This window comes from Coregonus lavaretus, assembly GCF_964263955.1.
Source record: "Coregonus lavaretus genome assembly, contig: HAP1_SCAFFOLD_3909, whole genome shotgun sequence".
NCBI classification, from domain to species: domain Eukaryota; kingdom Metazoa; phylum Chordata; class Actinopteri; order Salmoniformes; family Salmonidae; genus Coregonus; species Coregonus lavaretus.
The window spans coordinates 45,432-55,367 of NW_028156580.1; the positions used below are offsets into that span (position 1 = coordinate 45,432).

A 9,936-nucleotide genomic window follows, 5' to 3' on the forward strand; every position below is an offset into this window, starting at 1 on the left:
CCACGCTAGTTACGTCACCACGCTTGTTACTGTCACCACGCTAGTTACCATCACCACGCTAGTTACTGTCACCACGCTAGTTACTGTCACCACGCTAGTTACCATCACAACGCTAGTTACCGTCACCATGCTTGTTACTGTCAACACGCTAGTTACTGTCACCACGCTAGTTACCGTCACCACACTAGTTACTGTCACCACGCTAGTTACGTCACCACGCTTGTTACTGTCACCACGCTAGTTACCGTCACCACGCTAGTTACTGTCACCACGCTAGTTACTGTCACCACGCTAGTTACCATCACCACGCTAGTTACCGTCACCATGCTTGTTACTGTCAACACGCTAGTTACTGTCACCATGCTAGTTACCGTCACCACGCTTGTTACTGTCACCACGCTAGTTACTGTCACCACGCTAGTTACCGTCACCACGCTAGTTACCGTCACCACGCTAGTTACTGTCACCACGCTAGTTACCGTCACCACGCTAGTTACCGTCACCACGCTAGTTACTGTCACCACGCTAGTTACCGTCACCACGCTAGTTACCAACCATCTGTGTGTCTGTCGTCACTATCTGGCCAAGTTGCAAAGTCAGAATCCCCGCCTATGTTCTACAATTTCTCTTCTTAAAAGCAGATTTTAAACAGAACCTTTACCCTAATCTTAACCACACTGCTAACCTTATGCCTAACCCTAAGCTTAAATAAAGACAAAAAATATATATACACTACCGGTCAAAAGTTTTAGAACACCTACTCATTCAAGGGTTTTTCTTTATTTTTACTATTTTCTACATTCTAGAATATGCCATTTAGCAGACGCTTTTATCCAAAGCGACTTACAGTCGTGCGTGCACACATTTTTTTTGTGTATGGGTGGTCCCGGGGATCGAACCCACTACCTTGGCGTTACAAGCGCCGTGCTCTACCAGCTGAGCTACAGAGGACCACGAAAAGTGAAGACATCAAAACTATGAAATAACACATATGAAATCATGTAGAAACCGTAAAAGTGTTAAACAAATGAAAATATATTTGAGATTTGAGATTCTTCAAATAGCCACCCTTTGCCTTGATGATAGCTTTGCACACTCTATATATGTGTGTTCATACATTTTTACGATATAGCCAATTTTGACTTTGCAGCTTGGCCATGTGGTGGGAACCCTATGTGTCCCCCGAGACCCAAAATGGTGGGTCAGAAATAGGACAGCTTGAGTTTCCCACAGAGAGTTCTAAGAACTCCCCCAGGCCCCAGAGCCTCCCCCCTCCCATCTGGATGACCCACAAGAGGAAGAGGGGGCACAAGGGTTGACTTTTTTTTTGTTGCTGTTGGTGGTGGGGGTTTGTCAATTTTTCCCTTGCTCCATTATTTGTTTTTGCTATAGCAACTGTTACCATCAGGTCCATACGTAGAAAACACAACAGAAAACAATCATAGACATTGACATCAACAACAACCAAGAGACTGACAATGGGAATGGTGGAATTGGAATGACAGGTATGTTGGCTAGCTGAGACTGTTAGGGTCTGTGTGTAAAACAAACACATTTCCAACGGTCAGTCTTTTCATTCTAATGGTTTGAAACACACAGACCATATCTCCTGGTTGTAAGCCAGGCTAGATTGGGCCTGTGAGACCCTTACAGAGGGTGGGGGGAGAGCATGCCTCGGTGTGGAGTTATGCAGTGCCTTTTACAACCCCTCAGAGCTTTACAGGACTACAGATCTCTCCCAAAGTTACACCAACTAAACGGAAGTTTTCCTATGTTTTTTGGTTTGGTAAGAGATGCCGTTTCGATTTTGCTTAAAATATTCTCACTACAAAGTTGTGATATTTCTTTCAAGTGTCGGTAGCGTTCCCGACAAACGACATGTCTATATTAGGGAATGAATGGTCGGCACTCAGAAATGCGGTAAGATGTTTTGCTTTGAAGACTTCCTAAAAACACAGTGATTCTGAAGTCAAACTACCACTTTGCCCAGATGTGTCCCGTAAAGAAAAGGCACACACAACTCCTAGGCAGCCAAGTTAGCAGTTCTCGCATGGAGTGGCATATTCTCCAGGAATGACTGTAAACATGCTTTAATGTCTTTTTTTTTAGGGTTGAGATGTTTGTGCAAGGATGCTTGAACAGTTACAGGGTGACATATGGAAAAAGAAAACCTCTCAGAAAGCACTGCCAAAACATTTCTGCAATCTCTCTTGGCCCAATGCCCGAGTTTTCACAAAGTGGTCTGTCTGTTACTAATCAAAACCAACTGGAGGGAGTCTTTCCCAGCGTAAGGATATAGAGTATAAGGGAGAGAGAGAGAGAGAGAGAGAGAGAGAGAGAGAGAGAGAGAGAGAGAGAGAGAGAGAGAGAGAGAGAGAGAGAGAGAGAGAGAGAGAGAGGAGAGTGTGACTTGAGAGAGGGAGGGTGATATGAGAGGAAGTTGTCTTAACTCTGTGAAAGGAGGAGGAAGAAAGTGGGATAAACAGCTGAGAGGAGTGGGGATCTGGTTGGAGTGGAGAGTCTTGGAGGAGCTGTGACAGGATCAGCGGGAAAGAGAGTGATTAGGATGTGACTGAGATTCCCTGTCAAACCAGCCAAGGAGGAGGAGAAGAGAAGAGGTGGGATTGGACGGAGGAGAGGAGGAGAGTGAGAGAAACCCACCCTCACCCCATTCCACCCCACCCATACTCCAGTCGTTCAGCGTCAGTGAAAACCCTAATGTGATCAAGATGGAAGCTCAAGCTGTCTTTGGACATTATACGACGCTCCGGCTTTTCGGCTGGCTCCGGGGGCTCCCTGCTCTCTGCTCCCAAAAAAAGGTAACGTCAGAGATGGATTTGATTTGAATCCGCAAACCCTGAGAGCGTTCCTCTGGACGTGGAATTAGGACCGACATCCCAGGAAAAGGGGGATTTGTTCCTTGAAAAAGGCTTTGTCTGTTCCCTGACTTTGATGGATGGCTAACTCTTCAACCCCATAGTGTTTATCCTCTGTTCTCTTCTGTTATGCACTCGTATGTTGCTACTGTGTGGGACTGTGACAGTACCCCTCTGTATTCTGGTGGAGAATTGACAGTGAAGTAACTCATCTTGGCATGTTTTGTGAAGTGGCACACGCATTACACTAACGGACTACATTGTACTTCTCTGTGAGAAGTTGTGATAAGTATGCGGTGCCCTCCCTAACTCAAGTGCCAGTCGACGTCAGAGGCTGAAGTCATCCCGGGACACCCTCCATCCAACACTAGTCCTGGGGATGCTAAAGGTATAGACTGACTAGAGTCTAGAGTCTAGAGTATAGAGTCTGACTAGAATCTTGTTATGAGACTACCTCTGACAGCTTTCCCTTAATATAAGCACACCCACACCTTTTCCACTGGCAATAGCATTTTCAAAGCTCCAAATTCACTTCAAGTTCAAGGCAGTCAACATTCTCTTTCTTTTACAACTCTCTCGATGGATCAGGAGATCCCCTATAGTACAGATGGTAAACCAAAATGTTTTATCTCGATTTGATAATTCTGTGACGGTGTATTGTCCCTATAAAGAGATGATGATCAACATGTTAATCTGATGTTCCAGTTGTTGAGGCCAGAGGACAGACCTAGGGAGTGTTTCCCATTCAGTGCAGATGGTGGATGAGCGATATGATCTCCTAGCGACAGCCTTCACAGCCATTACATTACATCTGTCAGTGGGGGTCTTCAGAGAACCATACAACGGCCCGGCTGGCAATAATATACACCGACATTGGCTTTATTACAAATTGCACCCTATTCCCTATGTAGTGCACTACCAGATCTCTATGGGCCCTGGTCAGAAGTAGTGTACTACATAGTGAATAGGGTGTCAAATCAGACACAACCAAAGTCTTTCAAAACGTTTTTGTCTCCAATACAGAGCAAAGACCATTTTGTGACATGATTTATGGATTATATGTTTTTTTTGTTTTTTGTTTTTTATGGGCAACTTCATCAGCTTTTGATAGATTGACACAATGTTTTAAAGAATCCTCCATTCTAATCCTTCCTTTTTATCACTTCTGTCATAATGTTACCAATTACATTTTTTCTTTAACAGAAATGGTTGCTTATGTTACTGTGCTGCTCTGTTTAAGCCATAGAGGAGGCTGTCTGCCTGTCTGTCTGTCTGTCTGTCTGTCTGTCTGTCTGTCTGTCTGTCTGTCTGTCTGTCTGTCTGTCTGTCTGTCTGTCTGTCTGTCTGTCTGTCTGTCTGTCTGTCTGTCTGTCTGTCTGTCTCTCGCTCTCTCTGCCTGCCTGCCTGCCTGCCTTTCTGTCTGTCTGTCTGTTATTTTTTATTTTTTTATTTCACCTTTATTTAACCAGGTAAGCCAGTTGAGAACAGGTTCTCATTTACAACTGCGACCTGGCCAAGATAAGGACACATTCACTGTCTCTCTGTCTCCTCCATCACTGAGGTACGACATAGGCCAACAACATTGTCCCATCAAAGTAATACATTTCTTAAGATTAGGGTTAGGGTTAAGATTTCAGTAAAGTGGTTAAAATTGCTTGGCATTTCTCAACCCCAAAAAACAACAACTGTGTTATGGAGTTATTATTTTGCCTCCTCCATCAGTGGAACTATGTGTGTCCCTCGGGCAGCCTCTTCCCCTCTGACATTCCCAGACAGTGAATGTGGCTAGCCAGAGGCTTGCATTGAGCTGGAGGGTGAGACACACACATGCAGACACATTCACGAGCTGGAGGGTGAGACACGCTAATAGTTTTGTTATGAATGGGTTAGAGTCGTGATGCACAGTGGTTTCTTGACGACCTCATCCCTGATGTGGACAAATTGTCCCGGGGCGTTGTTGGTCCTCTTCTTTTGTCATACTCATAATATCTTTGACTGGACTTCATCGTGGAAATCTTCTGCCGAAATATATTTAGCCATAGGTGAAAGGGGTATGTATGGGGGCTTCCCAGCTCTTCATGTGTACAGATGTAGGATCTTAATCTGATCACCCTGTTGCAGGAGAATTGTCCTGCAATGCAGGAAATGTAAAACGTGTAGTGTATTTGAGGTTTAAAAAGGCTTCTGAAGTTTGTAATTTCCACTTTGAAATTTCAGACTTGATTTTCCTTTACGAAAAATGTATCAACCCCTACACAAATGTCCATTAATTATAATCCACATAAAAATGCACATTTCCTGTTGCTGTAGGATTATTTTCCTGCTGTAGCAAACTGGTTCAAATTAATATCCTACATCTGTACAGTGCTTGATAGGGACTGTCTGGGTGTAATGTGTGTCCAACGTTTACAGTTTGAATTCGGGTTCACTGTCTTGACTGGGAATGTTACAATTAGGATGAGAAGCAACTCTCTTCTCTTAACCAGTCGCATGTAAAATAAAACCTTTTTTTTTTTTTACAGGAAAAAGTCACAGCACACTTCCAGTCAGATGCAAATGTATTTTAATAATAGTGAGAAAAGGAAAGCAAACCACTGTCTGAGAAGTTGGTTTTACAGAAGTGGAAAGATACTCTATATTCTCTCATTGTGGTCATTGCAGTGAACTATTTTATTTTTTAATGTTAAAATCCTGTAAGGTTCAGGATTGTTCCATGTCAGCTTGACATGGGGTTCATAACTATAGCAATAACCTGGGTTCATGTCAGCTTGGGTTCATCACTATAGCAATAACCGGGGTCCATGTCAGCTTACATAGACTGCTGTGTTTACAATATCGCAAAGAACACAAATAGAACATGATTACAACATTCTTATTAAACCCCCCCCTGATGTTTATTTTCAGACTGTAACATAACTCACATGAATACTGTCTCTAAAGTCTGCTAAACCCATAACCTGAATACCTCATAACCTCAATAACTCAACCTGAGTAATGCATAACCTGAGTAACTCATAACCTGCGTAACCCATAACCTGAGTATCTCATAACCTGAGTAACTCATGACCTGAGTAACTCATAACCTGAGTAACTCATAACCTGAGTAACTCATAACCTGAGTAACCCATAACCTGAGTAACTGTTTCCCGCCCCCTCTCTTTCTCTCTTACAGGAAGCTCAATAGAACTGTACCGTCTGGTCCGCCATTTTGGTTCTACGTCTTTAAAGGGCTCTATGGGTTAGCAGTGGGAGTCCGCCCACCATGCTTGTCTCCATACGGAAAAGAAGTTGGGAGGATCATGTGACCCACCGTTCTGGGTTACAGTACAGCTACGACGACCTGGACCTGGTCTGTTGCCATGGCGTCAGTGGCGACGGGCCTCGGCTGGCATCGGGGGGGTCCAAGCAGGGGCGTAGGGAACGATGTGCCTCCATGCCGGAGTGCTGTCACCGGCCGCGCCACGATGGCCTCAACGATGGGCAGGGTCACGCGTTGGAGTTTGTGACCTCGGTCAACATGGACGACAATGGCGATCGCTTTGCGCCGGGGCACGTGATGTCAGCAGGCGACTTTGATTCAACTGTTTTCCCTGTGTTCCAGGCTGAGCTGGTAGATGGCTCTGATGGGGCTGTTGTAGATGATGACCTCACCGGGAGGCTGACGGAGTCTGAACCTGGAAGAATGCCGGACGCTGTTGAGGACTCAGTTAGCAGCCAATCTCACTGTGACCTGGGCAATGGGATTCTTCAGCCAAAGCCAAACATCATCTGCACTGCAGACAGCGGTCATGAGGATGAGGATGACATTGAGGATGGCACCGATGATAACGAGCATCCCGACGTTGTTGATGACCGCGTCGCAATCGCTGTTCATTCCTTCTCTGTTGACGAGGGACAAAGGGTCTCTATTTGTCCGGACAATGGAGTTTCACTGGCCTTCTCTGTTGGTGAGCAAACTGGCAGACATCCAGAACTCCTGGAGACTACGGCCAACCATACAGACGGTCAGGGTGGACTTCCAGAACCCTTAGAGGACACACAGACCCAGTCTCCTCATACTGAACTTGAACCACGAGAGGACCTCTCCACTTTAGATGAAAGCATCATCACTGACCCGGGTGAAAGAACAGGAGCAATCCAGCCAGCAGCCATTTTGGATACCTCAAAGAACCCAGAGGGCGATAGTGATGTAATATCAGATGTTCATGCGGAGATCTTGGAGGCTCCTGTTGCAGACGTTATGGAGGGGGACGTTATGGAGGAAGACGTTAAGAGGAAAGCCTTAGATAGGAAGAATGAGGATAGTGTTGAAGATGCTGACGGATTGAATGTTCAGAGGAAAGATTATGAAAGTCGTGATAAATTTGACCAGATTCCGAGGGGGCAACGTGCTGTGTCAGTGGATGGCAGTCAAACAGAACAAGATCAGCATGATAGTGTGAGGACTGATGATGGTTGTGAAATGGCTCAGGACCAGACAGTGTTGGGAAAGGAGGATGTTGACATGGTGGAGATGGAAGGGACCCGAGGAGAGGAAAGGGCTCTGGAAATGGGCAGGGAGAAAACCCCAGAGGATAAGGCAAGTGTAGCCTCTGTGAATGCTTCGTGTGTCACAGCACAACGTTCTGAGGAACTGGACAGGCGCCCATTAGCTGGACAGCAGAATTTTGAACGTTCAAAAATTGACGGAATACAGGAATGGACTACTGTAGAGGACACGGAGCATCCGATGATACAGGTGCACTCTGATGACCTCACAGTGAAGAATACGAGTGGCGGCTTGGTGTCCGAAGACCTAACCTCGGCTGTAACAACCGAAGGACAGCACAGCGATGGCGGCTCAAAGCTGGATACCATCCATGAGATGAACCATTCCGAAGCAGAGGACGACTCAGTCCTCCTGGGGAGACAAGGGGATTCGGACATGGGTATATCCACCTCTCCAGCAGCCCGGCTCCCCAATATGGCTGCTGACCCCAAAATGGACACTCTCAGTCAACCAACATGTCCTGGGGAGGCAAATGAGCCCGTACCGGAGAGATGCCATGGAAACCAATCCCCTGTTAAACAATTAGGTGAGTCACCTGTTGTAGAGGCAGTAGACGGTCAGAAAGAACAGGACAGGCCCAGTGATACACAAGCTACAACGGAGGCGATTGAGGAAGTAGTGCAGCCAGGCAACCCTGGCAACACTCATCTTGGCGACAAGGCTTCAGACGTGAAGCGAGAGGCCAGCCGCGGGGATGACAAGAGGGAGGACCATGTGGTGAAACTTCGCGCTAGAAAGGTAAGCTATAAATTCAGTTCTCTGTTGCATGGTGGTCAGGCTTTGCTGGTGTGTGTGGGGGAGGCGGGTGTCTGTGCGCGTGAGTCTGAAAGTGTGGAGTGTACACACATTTACATTTTAGTCATTTAGCAGACGCTCTTATCCAGAGCAATTTACAGTTAGTGAGTGCATACATTTTTCATACTGGCCCCCCGTGGGAATCAAACCCACAACCCTGGCGTTGCAAGCGCCATGCTCTACCAACTGAGCTACAGGAGGCCTATGTTCCGTATTTTGCTATTGTTTATGACCGCGTGTGTGTACTGAGTAGTATATAGTCAGTTTCTTCCTGCCAGTTATTGGGCGGTGGTGAACGTTAAGCCCAGCCCACAAATCACTACGTCCCGCGCAGTGCCTGGCATGCCTCTTGGAAAAACAATGACTTCACTTTCACATGATGCCCATCTGTGACTACACTAAGGGGATCTGTAAAATGTTCTACACTTTCCCAATGTTATGCTGCATAAAAACAAGTTCCTATAAGGGCATGGAAACTGTGTGTGAGGGCATTGGAAACACATAGCCAGAGACGGACTGGTCATAGGGCAATTCTGGCAAATGCCAGATGGGTTGGTCCATCTTTAGCTCAGGGGGTCTGAATTGGGGGTCTAAATTGGGGGTATAACACAAAATGATAATTTTGGGGCTAATATTTGGAAGGAAATGGGCTAGTGTGTGGACCTCAATGCCCGGGCCGATATCTGGTCCCAGTAAATGCCCAGGCCGATATCTGGTCCCAGTCCCGCCCTGCACACAGCGCTGGGTGTCAGTAGCTAGAGCAGCCAGAACAGCCTTAGCTTGGCATCCCTGAGGTGAAAGACTCAAACCCCACTGAGCCAAATTCTTCACACACTGTTTATACACCATTAACCTTAGTGCTAGCTAGCCTGTCAAATACCTTGCACTGTTATACCATTAGCTACGGTACTAGCTAGCCCTGTCAAATGCCAAATACCTTGCCACTGTGTATACACCATTAGCCAAAGTGCTAGCCTGTCTGGAACTACCTAAGGTGTTGTAGTTACATAGTTAGCGGTAGCGCCAGCCTGATGGCAACAAACAAAAATCTAATACCTGAGACTGTTTATCGACTATTAGCCGTAGCGCTAGCCTTTAGCAAACAACCACAACAGAACCTTATTTACAGAGTCGTTAGGCTATTTACGAGTCTGCTTATTTTTAAGTAGGCACATCGTTTGGATAGGGACTCCGACCAAGCACAACACTCATGCCACATACTTGGCTCATTCCAGACCATACTGTGTGTTCTTTGCTGTTGTGGTTGTCGCTCACCTTACCACAAGTAAACGTCAAGCCATTTCACGGTACATATGGTGAAACACCGACGTAGTTAGCGGTCAGCGATGTGACATTTTCTAAATGGATGTGTCCCTGATGGCCTATAAAGAGAGAGAGTTTGATTGCCTTGTTGAATGAGTAATGGTGTAGTCTTTAACTTTTCTCATCTAAGTGATGATGCACAATGCGTTGACACCGATGATGTCCTCAAGTGCAATCTCTAGACGGATAGTCAAAAGGCTGTGAAATTGCATAATGCCTCAGGGCTTGATGTGGCATTGCTTCAACATAAATCTCACATTTGCGTAGCATTTTTTTTTGTAGGGTCTTTTTAGCCGTACCAGACATCAGAAGATTCAGTGCCAAAAACCATCGCAAAGCCTGTGAGATCACTGTCCTCAGAAAACATGGAAAACCCATGAAGCTTATATTGTG

The 9,936-nt window shown here is 45.9% G+C and overlaps 1 pseudogene across 1 annotated transcript; it reads left to right on the forward strand.

Annotated features, from left to right (window-relative positions):
* The first annotated feature begins 324 nt into the window (after positions 1-324).
* LOC311126184 lies at positions 325-8,163 on the forward strand (annotated as a pseudogene). Its single transcript, XR_014615176.1, has 3 exons — positions 325-595; positions 2,730-2,819; positions 6,049-8,163. The product of XR_014615176.1 is annotated as an uncharacterized misc_RNA (transcript).
* The last annotated feature ends 1,773 nt before the right edge of the window (positions 8,164-9,936 follow it).